The 16,686-nt window shown below is 49.8% G+C and overlaps 1 protein-coding gene across 4 annotated transcripts in view; it reads left to right on the top strand.

The window, feature by feature from the left end:
• Window positions 1-16,686, top strand: part of RET (ret proto-oncogene) — a 113,731-nt gene that overhangs the window by 61,488 nt on the left and 35,557 nt on the right. The window contains exon 1 of one of the 4 annotated variants that reach the window (XM_067710967.1): window positions 15,052-16,266. The exons of the other annotated variants lie outside the window; for them this stretch is intronic. The gene's annotated coding sequence lies outside the window, so the exon portion shown is untranslated. Of the gene's footprint in view, window positions 1-15,051; window positions 16,267-16,686 lie in introns of those variants that run through there. 4 annotated transcript variants of the gene reach the window in all.

Genomic DNA, 16,686 nt, shown 5'->3' with positions numbered 1-16,686 from the left:
CACTCAGAAGCTGCATGAGGGCTGGGGTTAGCAGGAAGCCTTTGTGGGCCCAGGCAGGTCTGATTCAAGAGTCAGGGAGGGAGAAAGGAGAACTGGCTCTAGCTTCTACCAGCAGGTGCTCTGTCCCAGCAGTGCTTCTAGGGAGGGGTTCCTATCCCAGTTCACAGCTGGGAACAGACCCAGAGAGGCTGAATGCCGAGCTGGCCATACAGCAGGGCGGTGAAGGAGCACGGCTCTGGCCTGCCTCTGCCCTTGTCTCTCTGCTTCCGCAAGTCATACTGAAATCTCTCCTTTGTATCTAGACCCACTTCTCAAGGTGGTACTAGGACCTGACAGGGGCAGAGTGAAGGACCCTCAAGGCTCTCTTCTGTGTCCAGCGGGCAAGGGCACGTCAGGCCCCCAGCATCCATGGGTGTCCGCGCACACAGCAGCCATGTCTGTGTCTGTACCTGTCAGGCGGGCGCTGGCTGAGCGCCACCTGGTCATGCCTTCCTGGGCCTTCGCCCTCTTTCACTGAGACGTGAAAGAGCAAATTTACATGAGGGGCTTATAGGGACTCCTGCCTTTTCGAGGAGGCTGAAGGAGGCTGTGGATGGTTATTTATGGTTGCATTTTCCGCCTGGTTAGCAAGCAGGTGGGTGGGTGGCCCGGAGTCCCAGGTCACGGTGCCCTGGCTTTTCCGCACACGTGTGCACGACCGTCACTGAGCAGAGGAGCCTGGTGGCCGCGTACACTGGGCTGGGTGGGACCCTTGGCTTAAGTCCTGGCTCACTCTCTGTGTGGCCTTGGGCAAGGTAGCCTTTCTCTGCCTTGGTTTCCCCTTCTGTAAGACAGGGAACAAAGTTGTCTTTGTTACCTCTGGCAGATGTCGCGTTGATTAAGTGGGACAACGTGCGTGAAGCGCTTAGAACAGGGCCTCTCGGGAAGAATGTGGAAGTCTCGCCGGTTAGTGTTGAATCAGGGCGAGAGGGGTGCTGGGGGAGGGGCAGAGATGGGCAGGACCACCTCTGTCTGAGGAGCCCTAGATAGGTGGGGTGACAGATTTAAGTCTGAATCGCAGTGCCCTGCTGGGTGGGAGAGGGGACGGTTGCCCAAGCAGTGGCACCAGGGTCCAGGCCGGGGATGTCCTGACCCATCACCCCCAAGCCGGGGCTGGCACTTCAGGGCACAAGAGCCCTGGAGCCGAGCGAGCCTGGTGACCCGCACAGTCATCAGCAGGCCACTTGGGTGGCCAGTCTTTTTCCAGCCAGGCCTTGCCCTGGGTAAGAAATTAATTGTAACCTAATTGGCAGTTTCCTTTGCACAGAAGCCGGAAAGAACTGCCAGTGAGGCTGGTGATTAACTCGGCATCAGCTGGGAAATCACATTTGGGCAGGAGCGTCCATCATCTGAGCGAGGCCTCTGCATCTGGCCTGGGCGGGTGGGGAAGCATGGGTGGTGGCCCCGGGTGCAGCCTGGGTGCAGCCTGGGCCCCAGGCCTCTGGGAGCAGAAGGCTGGGGCTTGTGTGCCGGGTATGAGTCTGGGCTGCTGGCACCCGGGCTGCCGGGCTGCAGACCTCGGGTGCACGCCTCACTCCCCCAAACTCCAGCCTCACCCTGACGCCTTCCCCACTCTCAGCAGAGGGCTGCGTGCATGGCGTGGTGGGGTGTCAGGGGACCCGGGCCTGGTTGCGGTTCCGCTCTGAGGGCAAGAGGTGAATTGTGTTTCCCAGTGTTGGATGGGGAGAGTGAGGTCTACAGCGAGAGCTCAGGCAAGGTGTGCATGGCAGAACTTTTCGCACGTGTGGAGGAGGGTGCCTGTCCGTGCAGGGCCGGTGGGGCCTCTGAGGCACGGGCTGGCCCTCAGGTCTCTCCTCCTCCGTCCAGCTGCTCTTACAGGCCGCCGGCCGCCCTGTCCAGCCAGGGCCCAGGAAGACGGGCGTCCGGGGAGACACTGCACCCCCACATGGGGTCCCCTGCCCTCCCCACCACGGACCACACAGAGAGGGCTCAGGCTGGAGGGATGATGGTGGGAAGGGCCCAGAGAGCTGTGCTGTGTGCGAAGCCGCAAACCAGACAGGCAGGCAGGAGCGCGGGCTCTGTACCAGGCAGAACTCTCAGGAGCGTGGAGAGCCCTGGGCACCCAGTGTGTGCCAGGATGGCTGCTTGCTCCTGCTTGTGTGTGGGCCCAAGCAACTGGCCCTTGCTGGGTGCCCAGACCAGACCAGGAAGGCCACTCAGACTTGTGGCCACCCTGGCACGTGCTGCCCACTGAGGGCTGCTGGCAGCATTTGGGGGAGAAGAAATTTACGACTGGAATCAAGGCTGCACTAGTGGTGACTGCTGTCGTCATTGGGCGTCAGGGCAGAAGATAGCCCTGGCATTTACTGAGCGCCCAGTGTATGCACTAAGCTGGCCATCTGTTGGGTACGCCTGCAGAGGCCAGAGTTTTCTCCATGATTTTGTAGACAAAGGCTTCAATTCGCAGCATCGGGACTGGGACAAGCTGTCAGATTCCCCCCCTCAGGGAGACATTGGCTTGTGACTGAGTACAGCTCAGCTGAGCCAGGGACGCATGGACAGAGGCAGCTGGCTCTCAAAGTGAGCTGTCTGGGCTTCCCTGGTGGTGCAGTGGTTGAGCATCCGCCTGCCAACGCAGGGGACACGGGTTCGAGCCCTGGTCCGAGAAGATCCCACATGCCGCAGAGCAGCTAAGCCCGTAGGCCACAGCTACTGAGCCTGTGCTGTAGAGTCCGCGAGCCACAACTACTGAAGCCCACACACCTGGAGCCCATGCTCCGCAACAAGAGAGGCCACCGCAATGAGAAGACCGCGCACCACAACAAAGAGTAGCCCCTGCTCGCCGCAACTAGAGAAAGCCCGTGAGCAGCAACAAAAACCCAGTGCAGCCAAAAATTAATTAATTAATTAATTATTTTTAAAAAAGGTGAGCTTCCTGTGGATGTCAAATTACTAGAGCCCACCCAGGCCTTCCCTTCACACCTCCTCTGTGCCAGGCATCAGGCAAGGTTGTGGGGATGCAGTGGTGAGCAAGACAGGCCCAGTGCTGGCCCTGTGGGTCTTTACAGTCTCTGCTTCTTTTAGCATCAGGTCGGTGCTCTGGGAGTGAAGGGGGGAAAGGCCAGCATGGCTGGGGGAACGCGGGGAGAGGGCTGAGCTGGGCAGGGGCTTGCCTAGGAGAGAAGACGGGGTGGGGGACCACATACCCGGGGGTCGTTGGCAAGGCTGGGAAGAGTGAGCACGAGGTCCGGAGCCAGGGTACCACAGTGGGACCTGCAGGCATCGGGCACAGGAAGCCCAGCGAAGGGCTCAGAAAGACACCTGGGAGCAGGCGTGTGTGGTGGCTGCCCGGGGCAGGCGGGAGGCCAGGAGCCCTCTGAACCCTGGGTGCAGGGAAGGCAGGAGGAAACTGAGTTGTTGGGCAGGGTGCACTGAGTGGTCACACAGGACTTCTGGGGTTGGCACCTTGGCACGTGTGGGGAGGAGGTGTGGCCACACAGGCAGAGGGAAGGGTTCTGAGCCAAACTCAGCTGGCCTGGGACTGGGCTCCGCCTTCTCTGTGGGGAGAGCCAGGGCCAGGGCCACGTCATGACTACTGGCTGTGGGTTCAGGCCCTGTGACCTCTGTGGGCCCCTTTCCCCATGAAAAAGTAGGATTATATTTCATGACTGTTAATATAAAGACAAATATAATCCAGGCTGCTTTATTGTTACACAGTCCTTATTATTACATTTTTTTCTTCCTTCTGACTTTAACGTCAACTAAAACATTTGTGTGGGCCCCTGGGCACTGTGCCCACTGTGTGCGCTGAGGCAGTTAGAGTGGGAAGCGCATGCCCCAGCATCTGCAGTGTCGGTGCCTATTGGAAATGGAGGACCCCTGGGACTCTGGCACTAAGGGTGGGCCCACATGGCCAGGCTTGTGTGTGCGCTCTCCCAGTGGATGGTGAGCCCCTCAGCCATTCAGGTCTCTCCTGTACCTGGGTACTGTGGTGCTGTGAGCCAAGGCAGGAACCACAGCAGAAACCTGCAGTGCATAGGCATTTACCTGGCTGGTGGCAGGCAGCCAGGGCAGCGTGGGTAGGATGCCAGATGGAGCCAGGAATTTACTGGTTCTGTTCTTACTCGGTTCTAAAGGAAGAGTTGTGGGCACATCTTTAAAACATACGTGACACCAAAGCACAGGCAGCAAAAGAAAAAATAGATAAATTGTATTGCGTCAAAATTTAAAACATCAAAGGACACAGTCAACAAAGTGAAAAGGCAGCCTGTGAAATGGGAGAAAATATTTGCAAATCAGCTGTCTGATAAAAGGTTACTATCCAGAACATATAAAGAACTACAACCCAACAACAACAACAAAACCCAATTCAAAAATGGGCAAAACGGGACTTCCCTGGCAGTCCACTGGTTAAGACTTCACCTTCCAATGCAGGGGGTGCAGGTTCCATCCCTGGTTGGGGAGCTAAGATCCCACGTGCCTTGCTGCCGCAAAACCAAAACACAAAACAGAAGCATTATTGTAACAAATTCAATAAAGACTTTAAAAAAAAATGGGCAAAGCACTTGAACAGACATTCCTCCTGAGAAGAAGTAGCCAGTAAGCACATGAAAAGGTGCTCAACATTACTGATCATTAGGGAAATGCAAATCAAAACCACAGTGTGATATAACCACACACCCATTAGGTTGGCTACTGTCAAAAAAAATGGCAATGAAATTGAGTTATTTGTAATGAGGTGGATGGACCTAGAGTCTGTCATACAGAGTGAAGTAAGTCAGAAAGAGAAAAACAAATACCTCATGCTAACACATACATATGGAATCTAAAGAAAAAAAAAAGGTTATGAAGAACCTAGGGGCAGGACAGGAATAAAGACACAGACGTAGAGAATGGACTTGAGGACATGGGGAGGGGGAAGGATAAGCTGGGACGAAGTGAGAGAGTGGCATGGACTTATATATACTACCAGAAGTAAAATAGGTAGCTAGTGGGAAACAGCCACATAGCACAGGGAGATCAGCTTGGTGCTTTGTGACTACATAGAGGGGTGGGATAGGGAGGGTGGGAGGGAGACACAAGAGGGAAGAGATATGGGGATATATGTATAGGTATAGCTAATTCACTTTGTTATAAAGCAGAAACTAACACACCACTGTAAAGCAGTTATACTCTAAAAAAGATGTTTTAAAAAATGGCAAATCACAAGTGTTGGCAAGGATGTGGAGAAATTAGAACCCTTTATTCACTGTTGGTGGGAATGTATAATGGTGCAGCCACTGTGAAAAACAGTGTGAATGTTCTTCAAAAACTCAAACATAAGATTACCATATGATCCAGCAATTCCACTTCTGAGTATACACTGAAAATCAAGGTCTCAAAGTGATATTTGTATGCCCATGTACATAGAAGAATTATTCGCAATAGCTAAAAGGTGGAAGCAACCCAACTGTCTATCAGTGGATGAATGGATAAACCAAATGTGGTATATCCATACAACAGAATACTATTCAACCTTCAGAAAGGAAGGAAATTCTGATACATGCTACAACATAGATAAACCTTGAGGACATTATGGTAAATGAAATTAAGCCAGTGACAGAAAGCCAAATGCTGTATGATTCCACTCATATGAGGTACCTGGAGTAGTCAGATTCAGAGGCAAAATGTCACATGGTGGTTGCCAGGGGCTGGAGGAGGTGGGGAATGGGAGTTAGTGTTTAATAGGTGTAGAGTTTCAGTTTTGCAAGATGAAAGAGTTCTGGAGATGATGGATGGTGATGATGGTTGAAAAACAATGTGAATTTATTTTAATGACACTGAAATGTACACTTAATGGTTAAGATGGTACGTTATGTTATGTGTATTTTACCACAATTAATTTTAAAAACTAGGATCCTCTTTACCCCCAAATTCATTATGCTCAGTAGAGCCTTCCCTCATCTGTGCTTTTTTCCTAAGAGCAAAATTACATTACAATCCCTTGCAAAGCCAGCCTCCAGCTGGGACAAAGCATCGAGATGATGGTGTGTGAACATAGTGCAGGGTGACCCTGCCTGAGAGTGCACACACGTGTGTGTGTGTGTGCGCGTGTGCACGTGCACATGTGTGAATGAGCACACATGTTCTGCCTAACGTCTCCAAGTGACAGTGTTCCTCAGTTACCAGTATGTCATTTCCTGAGCCAGGGTCAGTGATTTTGTTCTCAGCTGTTCTCATGGCTATTTGCTCAACACCAACTGCTGGCCTCACTAAGGCGGCTAGTGCGCTAAAGGGCGCCTGCGTGCTCCACGAGAGCCTTGTGAGCACAGGAGGGGCATCCACGAGGCTCCATCCAGCTCATCCTGCTGCTGACCATCCACCTATGGCTCCCAGACCAAGCCAGAGTGTCATAGCCAAGTCTGATCTGATCTGAACCACCTCCCTGGCCCCACCCCCTCTCCTATCCCCAATTCTGACCATTTCCCAAATGTGCCCAGCCGTTACCCACATGTGTTCATGAAACCATTTATGTATCAGTTTGTTGCTTCCTTGATTCATTCATTGGTTCACTTATTAGTTTGTTCTGTCAGACAGTTCTTTCAGGCAGAGGGTGACATGATTTGACTGACCCTGGCTGCTCTGGGGCAAGTGGGCTGTGGGGTCAAGAGTGGGCTCAGGGAGACTGGTTGGCATCATGGTGTTGTCCAGGTGAGCGAGGTGAGGGTGCACAGCAGCTTGGGCAGGGGGTGGCAGAGGGCAGTCTGTGGGCTGGTGTAAGGGATGGAAGAGGGAAGGGCTCAGAGCGAGTCTGAGGTGCATGGCGCCTAGACTGGGGTGGGGAGGCTGTGTGGTTCTCTAAGCTGGACTGAGACAAGGGAGAGGATGGAGCAAGTTGGTAGGGGTGCATCTAGCACTCAGGAGGAGGTCAGGGCTGGTGAACGTGGCAGTCCTCAGCCCAGAGGCAGTCATTTGAGCCATGGGACTGGCTGCCGTTTGCTAGAGGAGAATCTGGAGAGAGAGCACCCGGAGGATAAGCTGAGAAGGAGGAAAGGCACATGGGGGTGAGCAGGCTGGCTAATAGGAGTGAAACTGGAGAGCACCAAACACAGGAGGTCCTAGAAGCAACCAGAGAGAAGAGAGAACACCAAGGAGGGACAATTAGAATAAGCACAGAGCTTTCAGAAGCAGGGCAGCAGAAACATGCCTTTGAAGGACAGAATAACAGTCCTGCAGAATTCTCTACCCAGCAAAAGTGCCTTCCAAGAATGAGGTAAAAGGAGATAGGCAACATTCCAGAAAAAATTCAGAATAATGATAGTGAAGATGATTCAGGACCGCGGAAAAAGAATGGAGGCAAAGATCAAGAAGATGCAAGAAATGTTTAACAAACACCTACAAGAATTAAAGAACAAACAAACAGAGATGAACAACACAATAACTGAAATGAAAAATACACTAGAAGGAATCAATAGCAGAATAACTGAGTCAGAAGAACGGATAAGTGACCTGGAAGACAGAATGGTGGAATTCACTACCACGGAACAGAATAAAGAAAAAAGAATGAAAAGAAATGAAGACAGCTTAAGAGACCTCTGGGACAACATTAAATGCAACAACATTCGCATTATAGGGGTCCAAGAAGGAGAAGAGAGAGAGAAAGGACCAGAGAAAATATTTGAAGAGATTATAGTCAAAAACTTCCCTAACATGGGAGAGGAAAGCCACCCAAGTTGAGGAAGCACAGAGAGTCCCAGGCAGGATAAACCCAAGAAGAAACATGCTGAGACACACAGTAATCAAATTGACAAAAATTAAAGACTAAGAAGAATTATTGAAATCAACAAGGGAAAAATGACAAATAACATACAAGGGAACTCACATAAGGTTAACAGCTGCTTTCTCAGCAGAAACTCTACAAGCCAGAAGGGAGTGGCAAGATATATTTAAAGTGATGAAAGGGAAGAACCTACAACCAAGATGACTCTAACCGGCAAGGATCTCATTCAGATTCAATGGAGAAATCAAAAGCTTTACAGACGATCAAAAGCTAAGAGAATTCAACACCACCAAACCAGCTCTACAACAAATGCTAAAGGAACTTCTCTAAGTGGGAAACACAAGAGAAGAAAAGGACCTACATAAACAAACCCATAACCATTAAGAAAATGGAGTAGTAACATACATATCGAAAATTACCTTAAACATGAATGAATTAAATGCTCCAACCAAAAGACACAGGCTCGCTGAATGAATACAAAAACAAGACCCATATATATGCTGTCCACAAGAGACCCACCTAGGGACAAATACAGACTGAAAATGAGGGGATGGAAAAAGATATTCCATGCAAATGGAAATCAAAAGAAAGCTGGAGTAGCAATACTCATATCAGATAAAATAGACTTTAAAATAAAGACTGTTACGAGAGACAAGGAAGGACACTACATAATGATCAAGGGATCAATCCAAGAAGAAGATATAACAATTATAAATATATATGCACCCAACATAGGAGCACCTCAGTACATAAGGCAACTGCTCACAGCTCTAAAAGAGGAAATCAACAGTAACACAATAATAGTGGGGGACTTTAGCACCTCACTTAACCAATGGACAGATCATCCAAACAGAAAATTAATAGGGAAACACAGGTTTTAAATGACACAATAGACCAGATAGATTTAATGGATATTTATAGGACATTCCATCCAAAAACAGCAGATTACACTTTCTTCTCAAGTGCACACAGAACAGTCTCCAGGAGAGATCACATCTTGGGTCACAAATCAAGCCTCAGTAAATTTAAGAAAATTGAAATCATATCAAGCATCTTTTCTGACCACAACACTATGAGATTAGAAATCAGTTACAGGGAATAAAACATAAAAAACACAAACACATGGAGGCTAAGCAATACGTTACTAAATAACCAAGAGATCACTGAAGAAATCAAAGAGGAAATCAAAACATACCTAGAGACAACGAAAACACGACGTTCCAAAGCCTATGGGATGCAGCAAAAGCAGTTTTAGGAGGGAAGTTTATAGCTATACAAGCCTACCTCAAGAAACAAGAAAAATCTCAGTCTAACCTTACACCTAAAGGAACTAGAGAAAGAAGAACAAACAAAACCCAAAGTTAGCAGAAGGAAAGAAATCATAAAGATCAGAGCAGAAATAAATGAAACAGAAACAAAGAAAACGATAGCAAAGATCAATAAAACTAAAAGCTGGTTCTTTGAGAAGATAAACAAAATTGATAAACCATTAGCCAGACTCATCAAGAAAAAGAGGGAGAGGACTCAAATCAATAAAATTAGAAATGAAAAAGGATAAGTTACAACAAACACCACAGAAATACAAAGCATCCTAAGAGACTACTGCAAGCAACTCTATGCCAGTAAAATGGACAATCTGGAAGACATGGACAAATTCTTAGAAAGGTATAACCTTCCAAGGCTGAACCAGGAAGAAATAGAAAATATGAACAGACCAATCAAAAGCAATGAAATTGAAACTGTGATTAAAAATCTTCCAACAAACAAAAGTCCAGGACCAGATGGCTTCACATGTGAATTCTATCAAACATTTAGAGAAGAGCTAACACTTATCCTTCTCAAACTCTTCCAAAAAATTGCAGAGGAAGGAACACTCCCAAACTCATTCTGTGAGGGCCACCATCACCCTGATACCAAAACCAGACAAAGATACTACAAAAAAAAAAAAAATTACGGACCAATATCAGTGATGAATACAGATGCAAAAATCCTCAACAAAATACTAGCAAACAGAATCCAACAACACATTAGAGGGATCATACACCATGATCAAGTGGGATTTATCCCAGGGATGCAAGCATTCTTCAAATCAATCAATGTGATACACCATATTAACAAATTGAAGAATAAAAACCATCTGATCATCTCAACAGATGCAGAAAAAGCTTTTGAGAAAGCTTTTGTCATACATCCATGTATGACAAAAACTCTCCAGAAAGTGGGCATAGAGGAAACCTACCTCAACATAATAAAGGCCATATATGACAGACCCACAGCAAACACCATTCTCAATGGTGAAAAACTGAAACCATTTCCTCTAAGATCAGGAACAAGACAAGGATGTCCACTCTTGCCACTGTTATTCAACAAAGTTTTGGAAGTCCTAGCCATGGCAATCAGAGAAGAAAAAGAAATAAAAGGAATCCAAATTGGAAAAGAAGAAGTAAAACTGTCACTGCTTGCAGATGACGTGATACTACACGTAGGGAATCCTAAAGATGCCACCAGAAAACTACTAGAGCTGATCAATGAATTTGGTAAAGTTGCAGGATACAAAATTAACGCATAGAAATCTCTTGCATTCCTGTACACTAATGATGAAAAATCTGAAAGAGAAATTAAGGAAACACTCCCATTTACCATTGCAACAAAAAGAATAAAATACCTAGGAATAAACCTACCTAGGGAGACAAAAGACCTGTATTCAGAAAAGTATAAGACACTGATGAGAGAAATTAAAGATAATACAAACAGATGGAGAGATACATACAATGTTCTTGGATTGAAAGAATCAATATTGTGAAAATGACTATACTACCCAAAGCAATCTACAGATTCGATGCAATCCCTATCAAATTACGAATGGCATTTTTTTGCAGAACTAGAACAAAAAAATCTTAAAATTTTGATGGAAACACAAAAGACCCTGAATAGCCAAATTAGTCTTGAGGGAAAAAAACAGAGCTGGAGGAATCAGACTCCCTGACTTCAGACTATACTACAAAGCTAATCAAGACAATATGGAACTGGCAGAAAAACAGAAATATAGATCAACGGAACAGGATAGAAAGCCCAGAGATAAACCCACACACCTATGGTCAACTAATCTATGACAAAGGAGGCAAGGATATACAATGGAGAAAAGACAGTATATTCAATAAGTGGTGCTGGGAAAACTGGACAGCTACATGTAAAAGAATGAAATTAGAACACTCCCTAACACCATACACAAAAATAAACTCAAAATGGATTAGAGACCTAAATGTAAGACCGGACATTATAATGCTCTTAGAGGAAAACAGAGGAAGAACACTCTTTGACATAAATCACAGCAAGATCTTTTTGATCCACCTCCTAGAGTAATGGAAATAAAAACAAAAATAAACAAATGGGACCTAATGAAACTTCAAAGCTTTTGTAAAGCAAAGGAAACTACAAACAAGATGAAAAGACAGCCTTCAGAATGGGAGAAAATATTTGCAAATGAATCAACAGACAAAGGATTAACCTCCAAAATATATAAACAGCTTGTGCAGCTCAATATTAAAAACACAGGGCTTCCCTGGTGGCGCAGTGGTTGAGGGTCCGCCTGTGGATGCAGGGGACACGGGTTTGTGCCCCGGTCCGGGAAGATCCCACATGCCATGGAGCGGCTGGGCCCGTGAGCCATGGCTGCTGAGCCTGCGCGTCCGGAGCCTGTGCTTCGTGACGGGAGAGGCCACAGTAGTGAGAGGCCCGCGTACCGCAAAAAAAAAAAAAACATAAAAACAATCCAAATCCAAAAGTGGGCAGAAGACCTAAATAGACATTTCTCCAAAGAAGATATACAGATGGCCAAGAAGCACAACATCACTAATTATTAGAGAAATGCAAATCAAAATTACAATGAGATGTCACCTCACACCAGTTAGAATGGGCATCATCAGAAAATCTGCAAACCACAAATGCTGGAGAGGGTGTGAAGAAAAGTGAACCCTCTTGCACTGTTGGTGGGAATGTAATTGATACAGCCACTATGGAGAACAGTATGGAGGTTCCTTAAAAAACTAAAAATAGAATTACCATACAACCCAGCAATCGCACTACTGGGCATATACCCAGAGAAAACCATAATTCAAAAAGACACATGTACCCCAGTGTTCATTGCAGCACTATTTATAATAGCCAGGTCATAGAAGCAACCTAAATGCCCATCAACAGATGAATGCATAAAGAAGATGTGGCACATATATGCAATGGAATTTTACTCAGCCATAAAAAGGAACGAAATTGGATCTTTTGTAGAGATGTGGATGCATCTAGAGACTGGCATACAGAGTGAAGTAAGTCAGAAAGAGAAAAACAAATATTGTATATTAACGCATATATGTGGAACCTAGAAAAATGGTACAGATGAACCAGTTTGCAGGGCAGAAATAGAGACACAGATTAGAGAACAAACACGTGGACACCAAGGGGGGAAAGCGGCGGGGCTGGGGTGTGATGAATTGGGAGGTTGGGATTGACATATATAGGCTAATATGTATAAAATGGATAACTAATAAGAACCTGCTATATAAAAAAATAAATAAAATAAAATTCAAAAACAAAAAGAATGAGGTAAAAGTTTTAAAATGGAGGGGGATAAGAAAAACACAGACACAGATTCACGTTGGCTGTGAATGGATGAGGTGGAAGGTGAGGGCGTGGGAGGGGCAGCAGTGTTGCCAAGTGTCCAGTTACGTCAGCCATGGGTTCATGGATGTTTGTCACAGAATATACTTTTGGCATAAATGTTTTGCAAAATATATTCTGTACATATCAAATATAGAACTGGAATAAAGAGAAAACGTGAACGGGATATGGGAGGAGGGGCGTGAGGTGGATGAGGAAAGGGTGATGGTGCCAAGCACCCTTGTCTGGGCCTTGGGGCTGGAGGGACCCCCCACAGGGACAGCTGGCCCGCAGGGGGAGGGGCCGCCCCCGGGGAGGAGCCCACAAGATCTGGTTCCCATTCCCAGTGAAGATGATGGCATTAGGAAACCGTCTGTTAAGGAGGTTCTGCTGGACCATAATAAGACTCATCTGCATGATCTGGTGCTCATCAAGGGCAGGAGCGGGGCTGCCTGGTGAGTGGATTCTGCAGGAAGGGCCTGCCTTGCACACAGATTCAGGCGCTGCTGTAACCCCACACGGTTCTCAGATCATACCGTCTCACAATGTTTTTTCTTTCTTGAGAGCCCCAAATTCTGGCTTTCAAGGTATAGTCCTAGGACATTTCTAGTTGTCTGGGGCCCTGGGTGTGTCCATGACCACAGTGAGTGTGACTCACCCTGGTTAGCCAAGGGCACCCGGTTAGGAAGTAACTGCCTAGATCTGGCCTGGCATGGTCAGATGGCAGCACATCCTCCACTGAGGGTGGCGAGGAGGTCGAGGGAACCTCAGGGGAGCTGTGTGTGGCCCCTGATGGCCAGGGCTGATCAGGAGAGCTGGTGAGGTGAGCCTACGGTCAGGGCTGGGCAGGCTCAGTGTGTCTCACTAAATGAACGAGAGAATGGGGAAGGGGGGGTGAGTGTGCAACAATGTGAGAGTGTGGAACCACGTGCGTGTGAGATAAGAAGTGTATATGTAAGAGGGAGATGTGTGTGTATCAGTCTGCGTCCAGTCAGGAGACAGTACCCACACAGCAAAGGAACCAGGAGAGGTTAACGTAAGAGTTGGTCAGCAGTGGTGAGTGTAGGAGAGCTCTGTGGGCCACCCTCAGGCTAAGGGCGGACACCCAGGGAAGGGGCCCCCTCCCCAGGCTGGGGTCACAGCCCACTGCACGTGGAGAAGTTGGCTAGGTTGTGCAGGCTAGCAGGAGGCCACCGTCCAGGCACAGGGGAATTGAGGCTGTCAGCGGGCGTACAGAGGCGTCCGGTCTGGGAAGCTGTGGGAAGGTGATCGCGGGGTAAGGGCGTGGGCTGTGCTGGCACCGAGGCACGGTGTGCGTCTGGCACGTGACTGAGGTGGAGCCCAGGGGATGTCCCCACACCCTGTGCCGCAGAAGCAAGGGGTGACAACCAGAAACTCTTGTCCACCTGCGGTGTCCTCCACTGCAAAGAAGGGTGCTCAGAGCATCCCATGCATGTCTGAGAACGTATGCCCCTGTGACCAGTGTGGGTAAGAGTGCCTGTGTGAGTGTGCACGCACGTCTGAGCTTGTGGAGAGTTAAATGAGCGAGAGTGAGGTGGGGATTTGGGCCTGGTTCTGTCTGCATCCAAATACAAGTAAATGACACATCCCAGCCAGGTATGGAACATTGAAAGCTGCCCTTCCGGGGTAGAAGAAGGCTGGTGACTGCATGCGCCGCATGAGACCGTCAGCGCCCGGGTCGCTCTACTTGTAAAGATGTTGAAGGAGGCCCTGCTCGGAGCAGAGCGGCACCTCACCCCCACTGAACCTTAGTTCCACATCTTCTCCCTGCAGGGGTGGGGCAGGGTGGGAGCAGATGGGGTCTTGGACTGATGCACCTCTGCCACCTCCTGCATGCCCGGGCACACACACAAACACACACACACACACACACACACACGCCGTGAAGTTTCTTGGGGTCTCTCCAAACGTGAGCAGCGACTTGGGCCTTTGGCAGTTGTGTCCTGAGCAGTGCGGGACCCGCTCCTCCTGTGTGAGCAAAAACCAGCTCCTTACCCCTTGCTGTGGTGCCGGGGCAGCCTAAGGAACCAGAACCTCGAGGTGATTTCATGTTCTATCCAGGCAGAAACATGAAACTGTGTGGGGGGAGAATTCTGTCACCCGGTGGCATTCAGGGATGGAAGGCATGGATGGGACAGGCTTTGCAAGTCCTGCTGTGTTGACCTGCCCGAAGTTCCAGGGGAGACTCTCACCAGAGGCAGGTCTGAGCTTACAGGCCGGGAAGCTCTTCCTGGCAAAACGATGCCGGCAGGGAGGGGCGGTCAACCGGCAGGGCCCTGGGCTTCTCAGCGGGACCAGCGTCTGCCCTGATACTGACTTCCACCACCACTTTGTTAGCCATTGTACCAAACCCCGAGATGCAGAATCTCCAGCTGTTTGACCTTGGGAAAGCTTCTCACCTCCCAGCCTCAGTGTTCCTACCTGTGAAATGGGGCAGTGAAGGGATTTGCGCATGGTGATTGTGAATCCGAAGTGAGAGCTTTGTACAATATGAACCTGTGCAAAGGCTGCTCCTCCTCTCCCCAGCCTGCCCTTCTCTTGTTCACAGTTGAAGAAAGCGAGGTCCAGAGGAGGCCACCACTCTGCAGAGGCTGCACAGCCCCACGAAACTGGACACCAGCGACGGCCCGTCCCAGGCTCTCCTCATTCACCCACCGGGATTGGCCACATCATTTGTGGGGCCCAGCGTGGAATGAAGATGTGGGCCCCTTGTTCTAGAATTTTGAAGGGTTTCAGGACAGTGACAGCAGGGCATTAAACCAAGCACGGGGCCCTGTGGTCTCCCCAGGCTATACCCCCTTGAGGCCAGCCCTGCACCCACGTCCTCATTCCCCACCTCGGACCATGTGTTTTTCCATCTGAAAGTGTTTGTGACAAGGAGGAGATTAAGGCAGCCGTGCCCTGAGCAGGGACCACCTGGGAGGCATTTTACATGCATTTAAGTCTGTTTCTGCTCACAAGCATTGCCCAGCCCACAAATCCCTTTAGGCGGCAACAGACTGAGCCCCACACAGATCCCGTAGGGCTTGGCTCTGTGAGATGAGAGCGGGCAAGGCCCATTCTCTCCTGCACATGTGGTCTGTATGGTGGGGACTGGACCCGCTTGGAGGTAGGGGCTCCCGGGAGCTCGGGCCCCTCCTACCTCCCAGACCCCGGACCATTGAAAGTGCATGCACCCCAGGGGGCCCCGGAGGAGGAGCCCTGTTCTGGATCTGTTCCTCCCTACCTGGCAGGCGGGGCAGGCCTCTCCCCCCCGCCACAGAAGACCCATCTGTAAGGTCCCCCCACTGGTGGCTCCAAGGGCAGCTGGTTCTTGCACAGCTGACCGGGGCCGGGGACGGGGTGTGTGCGTGTGTGTGTCCCCAGAGGATGAGCCGGCAGAAGCTGTGTTCCTCTCCTGACACAGGCTCAGTCGTCACACAGCATACTCTCGCTGGTACTCCGGGGGCCAGGAACGCAGACCTCACCTCTCCACGGAGGGGTCTGGCAGACCACGGAGAGCTGGTGGCCTAGCGGGCTGGCAGACACAGGCTGCCCTTGGCGGTGTGCTGTCTTGTGGACCAACATCCACCCTGGGCTCCCCACCAGCAGAGTTGCCTGCAGCTCTGTGAGACGGGACCCGCTGGCAGCATCCCAGATCACTAGCGGTCGGTGCGCGCCTGTCTGCCAGGATGAGGAGGATGCTGGCGGCCCTGGCCCTGGCTGAGCCCCTTCCCACCCAGCGTGGTGTCACGAGCCTGGGCTGCCACCAGGCCACCACCACCCTGTCAACCACTGGGAATTACAGTCTCTCAACCTCTTTGTTGCCGGGAATGCAAGCTTCCCAAGAGAAGGTGAGCCCTTGGGGACCACCTTCTTTGCAGGCTGGTGTTGCTGACTTGCGGTCACCACGCAGGGCTCAGCGGGGCAGCGGGCACGGTGGCGGCAGGGCCCGGCCCGCTGTGAAGTGGGGTTGAGCAGGCCGGAGAGGGGTGTGCTGCTGGAGGGACTGCCGTCCGAATCCCAGTTCTCTGGCTGGCTGTGTGTGTGCCCTTGAGTGTGCAGACAGCTTTCTTTTGTTCCCGCCTCAGTGTCTGTTTGCAAAGCAGTGGTCCCGTTGGCACCCCCGTCTGGGATTGCGAAGAAAATGGAGGGTCGGTGTGTGTGTGTGAGGGCCGGGGGGGCTTGGCCTTGCACTCTGTCGGTCCAGCCGGCTGCGCTCACTGCACACCACACCGCTGTGAGGCAGCGGGCCAGGTCCTCTGGAGAAGGCG

This window comes from Pseudorca crassidens, chromosome 16, assembly GCF_039906515.1.
Source record: "Pseudorca crassidens isolate mPseCra1 chromosome 16, mPseCra1.hap1, whole genome shotgun sequence".
NCBI lineage: Eukaryota > Metazoa > Chordata > Mammalia > Artiodactyla > Delphinidae > Pseudorca > Pseudorca crassidens.
The sequence above is the reverse complement of the archived record's forward strand: the minus strand, read 5'-3'. Positions and strand labels throughout refer to the sequence as shown.